We start from the raw sequence: 7146 nt of genomic DNA on the forward strand, positions 1-7146 counted from the left end.
TATAACGTGCCCATATCATGCTCCTTACCCAATTTACCCATAAACCTTTGTAACGAAATCATTTCTTTACTAGCCTTTGTAGCAGCATCATATTCTGCGTCTGTTGTTGAAAGTGAAACAACACTTTGGATTTTTGAAACCCAAATGACAGTTGTTCCACCTACAGTAATTACTTATCCTGTACTGCTCCTCCTATTATCTTTGTCACCTACCATATCTGCATCAACATATCCCTGTAGAGAAATGTTTGAACCACCAAAGCATAATGCTTGATTTGTCGTACCTTTCAAATATCTGAGAATCCATTTCACTGCCATCCAATGTTCCTTTCCTGGATTGTTCATGTACCTACTTGTAACTCCCACTGCATGTGCAATAATAGGCCTTGTGTAGACCATTGCATACATTAAGCTTCCAATTGCTGATGCATATGGAACTTTAGACATATAATCCATGTCTTCTTGGGTCTTTGGGCACATTTCCTTACTAAGTTTAAAATGGCTAGCAAAAGGTGTACTAACTAGTTTTGCATTGTGCATATTAAATCTTTTCAACACCTTTTTTATGTACTCATTCTATGACAATGTTAGTTTGCGATTTTTCCTGTCTCTAGTTATTCTCATTCCAAGGATTTGTTTTGCAGCTCCCAAATCCTTCATTGCAAATGAATTTGCTAATTTTCTTTTGAGCACATTTATTTCCTGCATGTTAGACCACAACAAGCATGTCATCTACATACAATAACAATATAATATAGCTACCATCATTTTTCTTTTTCAGATAGACACAATGATCAGAGTGACATCTAGTATAACCTTGTTTAGACATAAACTTGTCAAATTTTAGATACCACTACCTTGGAGCCTGTTTTAAGCCATACAAGCTCTTCTTAAACTTTCACACTAGTTTCTCCTTCCCTTTTACCTCATATCCTTATGGTTGCTGCATATATATCTCTTCCTCCAAATCCCCATGGAGAAAGGTTGTCTTTACATCTAACTACTCAAGATGCAAATTTTTAGCTACTACTAGACTTAGAATAGTTCTGATTGAAGTCATTTTAACAACAGGAGAAAATATTTCATCAAAATCAATACCTTTCTTCTGTGCAAACCCATTCACCACAAGTCTAGTTTTGTACCTTTGTTTTCCTCCCTCTTCTTCCTTTAGCCTGTAAACCCATTTATTCTGCAATGTAGTTTTACTTGTAGGCAACCTGACTAAGTCCCAAGTCTGGTTATGCATTAAGGCGTCCATCTCTTCTTCCATGGCTAGCTCCCACTTCTTCCTGCTTTCAACTTGCATTGCTTCTTCATAACATTCGGTTCACCAGAATCAGTCAACAATAAATAATATAATGAAGGAGAGTATCGTTTAGTAGGTCTACTTATCTTGGTAGATCTTCTAACACCACTTTCAGGTGTTTGGGGTGCCTATTGTTGTTGTGGTGGTTGCTGTTGTTGTGGTTGTTGATTATTATTATTTTCAGGCACCTTTGCTTTTTTAGTGATCTCATAAAGAACTGTGTATTCCTTGTTTTATTTTTCTTGTTTCTTTTCCTGCAAATGATTCTTATACAAGACCTTTTCATTGAATATTACATCTCTGCTCCTAATGATTTCGTGATTTTCATAATCATATAAGAAATAACCAAAATCATTAACACCATATCCAATAAAGGTACATTTTTTTGATTTTGCCTCAAGATTTGTTCTATTTTCTTTATTAATATGGACAAAGGCCTCACAACCAAAAGGCTTTAAAAAAGAGTAGTTTACCTTTTTACCTGTCCATGCTTCCTCTGGAACACCACCATCCAGGTAACTTGAAGGCCCTCTATTTATTATATTAACAGCAGTATCTACAGCATCTGCCCAAAATTGTAAAGGCAATCCTGCATGTAATCTCATGCACCTTGCACACTCCATGTTTGTTCTGTTCATCCTTTATGACACTCCATTTTCTTGTGGTGTTCTTGGAACTGTCTTCTCTCTATGAACTCCATGCTTTGAACAGTACCTATCAAACTTGTTGCTGCAATATTCACCTCCATTGTTTGATCTAAGACACTTCAATTTCTTTCCTGTCTCAATCTCAACCAAAGCTTTCCATTTCTTGAAAGTATCAAATACATTAGATTTATTCTTAATAAAACAAATCCAAATTTTTCTAGTTGCATCATCAATAAAAGTAACCTAATAACGAGAGCCACTGAGAGATGATACCTGAGCAGGTCCCCATACATCTGTATGCACAAGCTCTAATTTTTTGCTCTTCTTTTCTTTCCCAACTCTGAGAAATCTGACTCTCTTCTGTTTTCCATAAATGCGATTCTCACAGAAATCCAAATCAGCATTCTTCAAACTCGGCAACAAATTCCTTGAGTGAAGGATCTTCTTCCCCTTCTCACTCATGTGTCTGAGCCTATGATTCCATAATGTTGCATCTGCTCCTTTGGAAGTTAAAGCATTAACAGAGTTAGAAATACCATTGCATAAATACAATGTACCAAACTTTTCACCTTTTGCTATTACTAGTGATCCTTTGGTGACCTTCCAAGATTTATCTGTGAAAGTTGTCACCCAACCTTCACCGCTTAATTGCCTTGTTGAAATTAGATTTTTCTTCAGATCTGGAACATGCCTTACCTCCTTTAGTAGCCATTGGTTTCCATTCTGCTATTTTACAAGAACCTTACCCATTCCAACAATTTTATAGGGTTTATCATCACCCAAATGGACTTGTTCAAAATCTCCTTGAACATAGTCATGAAAGTATTTCTTATCAGGTGTGGCATGGAATGAGGCCCCTGAATCTACCACCCAGGAATCAGTAATATTTTCGAAAGAAAGAGTCAAAGCATCTTATAACACCTCACCTGTCACATTTGCTTCATGATTGTTTTCTTGCTGTGTGTCTCCTTCTTTTCCCTTCCGAGATCTATAGTCTTTCTTTAGGTGTCCTTTCTTTCCATAATTCTAGTAGACTATCCCCGATCTGGACTTGGATCTGCCTTTCCTTGATTTACTATGATATCCTGAGCTCTTTCCTCTTTCCATTTTTCTTCCCCTAGACTCTGCACTCAAAGCATTACCCGATGTCTCACCGGAGTTTTTCCATCGCATTTCCTTGCTAAGGATAGCATCGAAAACATCATCAAACTTTAAAGTACTAGATCCAGAAACAGAGTTACTAATGGCCATTACTAAACCATTCCAACTTTCTAGCAATGAGCACAAGAATAACAGAGCTCTAACTTCATCATCAAAGTTTACCCCTACAGAACTTAACTAACTTGTAACAATATTATAATCATTTAAATGGTCTTCAATAGATCCACCTTATGACATCTTCATATTAAATAAACACTTCATAATAAATACCTTATTTGAGGCCGAGGGTTTTTCATATAGTTTCGCCAACACCTTAATCAAACCCTCCGTCATTGTTTCCTTCGAAATGTTGAAGGCGACCGACACTGCGAGGCACAACCATACTGTTCCGAGTGCCTTTCTATCGAGAAGGTTCCATTCTTCATCTATCATACCTGTTGGCATCTTTGTTTCTCCACCCAATGGTAGGTATAGATCTTTCTGATACAGATAATATTTGATCTACATCTTCCACAGCGAGAAGTTTTGGCCGTTAAATTTCTCGACCCTAAACTTACCATCTTCCACCATTGCTCCCACTCAAACCAGGAATCCTTCTCTCCTGTGAGTTTTTCAACCAAATAAAATATGTTCGACTCTGATACCAATTGTTAGAAAATTATATATTACAGAGCAATGGAACACATAAAATATTGCAGAAATATAAACATAGAAAACACATAAAACAAGAGAGACACATATATACATGGTTCACCCAGTTTGGGCTACGTCCACGGAGAAACAACCATTCCTTCCTTTTATATTATCCAGCAAACTGAAGATATACAACCTACAGCAGATCCGCTGTAACACCCTCTTCGCTCTCAATCTCCTCTCTCTTTCTCACTCAGAATAAAAATCTGCATAGATGCAATACAATTCCCTCATATATAGTGAGGGGTTTCCTTCTAAGGGGAAAAAAGCCTAAATTAAACACAAATTATATCGTCAGATCTCCGCCTAATGAACAACCCAAATTGACTAGAAATTACTATACTTTTACAAGGAAATTTTACATCTATTCTTAGCTTTGGGGGCACTTCCCCTGAAACCCCTCGCTGGGGGGGGCTCCCCAAAGGTCGCAGTCGCCCCCCCTTGGACCCCCCTTGCAGTGACTGGGGTCCAATGTGGCGATACCTTTGAATATAGAAGATAATCAAGCTCCACACCCAACAATCTCCCACTTGGAGACTGATTATAGCAACTCCACCGCTGCTTCATTTGCTGGACAATGACTCCTCTTTGGACCTGGTTGTTTCTCATCTTCTTCATCATACTTGAAGACCAATTGAAACTGAGCATATTCTCAGTTTCTCCCTGGTTACAACTTTTGTTAGCATATCTGCAGGATTCTGGCTAGTGTGTATCTTTTCCAGCTTCAACTCTCCATCTTCCAACACTGATCGTATGAAATGGTACTTGAGTTGTATGTGTTTAGTCCTAGAATGAAATGTTGAGTTCTTTGCAAGATGAATGGCACTTTGGCTATCACTGTATAACGTGCCCATATCATGCTCCTTACCCAATTCACCCATAAACCTTTGTAACCAAATCATTTCTTTACTAGCCTCTATAGCAGCAACATACTCTGCTTCTGTTGTTGAAAGTGTAACAACACTTTGGATTTTTGAAACCCAACTGACAACTGTTCCACCTACAGTAAATACATATCCTGTAGTGCTCCTCTTGTTATCTCTATCACCTGCCATATCTGCATCAACATATCCCTGTAGAGAAATGTTTGAACCACCAAAGCATAATGCTTGATTTGTGGTAACTTTCAAATATCTGAGAATCCATTTCACTGCCATCCAATGTTCCTTTCCTGGATTGTTCATGTACTTGCTTACAACTCCCACTGCATGTGCAATATCAGGCCTTGTGCAGACCATTGCATACATTAAGCTTCCAATTGCTGATGCATATGGAACTTTAGCCGCCCCCCCTGGACCCCCCCTGCAGTGAATATTTTTCGGGCGGATTTGCCGCCCCATTTCGAACTAGGGTCCAATGTGGTGATACCTTTGAATACAGAAGATAATCAGGCTCCACACCCAAAAAGAAACAACTAAAACATATTTTATAAGGCATACGCTACTTCCATGTGTCAAACCTACGTGTACACACACTTTTCTCAAAGCCAACCAGCATATACATATGCAAATATAAATTCAGACTTTTGCAGCTATTCTATACTTTAGTTATACCCAGATCATATCATTTACAAAATAATATATGCGTCAGTATTCAGATCTAGAATATACATGAGCATCAACACATAATGATAATTCATTTTATGCCTTAAGATCTCGATCAATCATTAGATCTGATCCCTCATCATCAGCTAAGGTTCATCCTTGGTTCAGATACAACAATGCACCATAACCCAATAACCTGCATACTAGATCTCACACGTCATCAGATATTCGATACTTGGACACGTTGGCCTAATGATCTTCTCCTCCTTTTATAGTTTTAGGCCTTTCTCAATACCATGGACCAAAACCACTTAGGACCAATACCTTGGACCAAATACCTAGGGTCAATACCTTGGACCAGATACTTTGGACTAATACCATGGATCAAAATACCATGAACCAAATACTTCGGACCAAAAACTTAGTTTTCCAAGGTATACGTGCTTTTCCTTAGTGAAAGTGCATGTGTACGTATATGCGACTTGTATACAGTGAACCCGCATGTATACGCAGCTTGGTCAATGGTGAACCTGTGTATACCTCTCTTTCTTCATTCTGTGAAGACTTATCTTTAATTATTTGTTGTTTTGTTGCTATACTTTTATCTTTCATCTGAGTGAGTTTCCATCAAGGACAATATCTGAATCATAATTCCAACAACATATGGCTGATGTACATGAAAGATACTAGACCAAACATGGATGTAACAACTCTCATCACTCAACATGATTCACTTCAACACATGCTTGACATGACCCATGACTCTCCCACTTGACTCTAGAACCCATTCGCCAATAACCAAATGAGGAAAATAATATGTTACAAGGCTTTATATTGAGAGTACATTACTGAAAATAATGTATGCCAAGACTTATGATTCTTGTCTCAATGCATAGCTGAAAATAATTATATACAATATGAAACATATGTCTGTTACAACATGCTCATGAAAATTCTTTCATGGCCAAAATCATGTCTCTTCATATTGCATGCCAACATCAAATGTTGCTAAACTAATGTACCAAATAGAAACCATGTGCATGGCTCATTTCATCCATGATATCAAGGAGAACATGTAAAAGCATATGGATGAAAATAACACCTGGCTGAAACAATTATCTCCATCTATGCATGGCTCTACATGAACTTTTCAACCAACTTGCAAACGTGAACTAGGAACACATGTATGGCTGAAAAATGTACTCTTTCACTCATGGAAACATTTATGGTGCTACTACAAATAATTGAGTGAAAGCAATGAAGAAAATGACAAAAAACCCATGTAAACATCATACCATGCATAGCTCCCCCTAAGCTCATTACACCTCCAACAGGCAGGCTGATCCTATGGACTTGAAAGTGTAAGTTTATCATGAAATCATCATATGATACTACTATAACTCATGAAATTCCTTCTCTACATTTCCATATTACTACCATATGCTCCTCCTAAGCCTATGCTTTCCTCTCACATGTTTTCTTAATATTTTTCCAAATATCCATGATGTACCAATTGTTGTGGGACTAGCTCCTTTACTCGAAATATGAAGAAGATATACTCCCCTAGAGTAGATAATATATTTGTGAACCACCAGGTGAAAAATTAGCAACAAGTTGTCCTCCATTGTAATCCTTTGGAGATCCACTAGATTTGATCTTTGCAACTTATACTTTCTCTTCCAAACTTTAGTAGGATGAGATATAACAGGAGTTTCATTTCTTCTCCACAAATTCTTTGTCTTTAATGGCTGGGATACACTTTTTGTAGGCTTTGTCTACTATATCTGCAAGCTAAT

Source organism: Pinus tabuliformis, chromosome 8, assembly GCF_031772625.1.
Source record: "Pinus tabuliformis cultivar Carrire ecotype Pingquan chromosome 8, CPIR1, whole genome shotgun sequence".
Lineage (NCBI taxonomy): Eukaryota > Viridiplantae > Streptophyta > Pinopsida > Pinales > Pinaceae > Pinus > Pinus tabuliformis.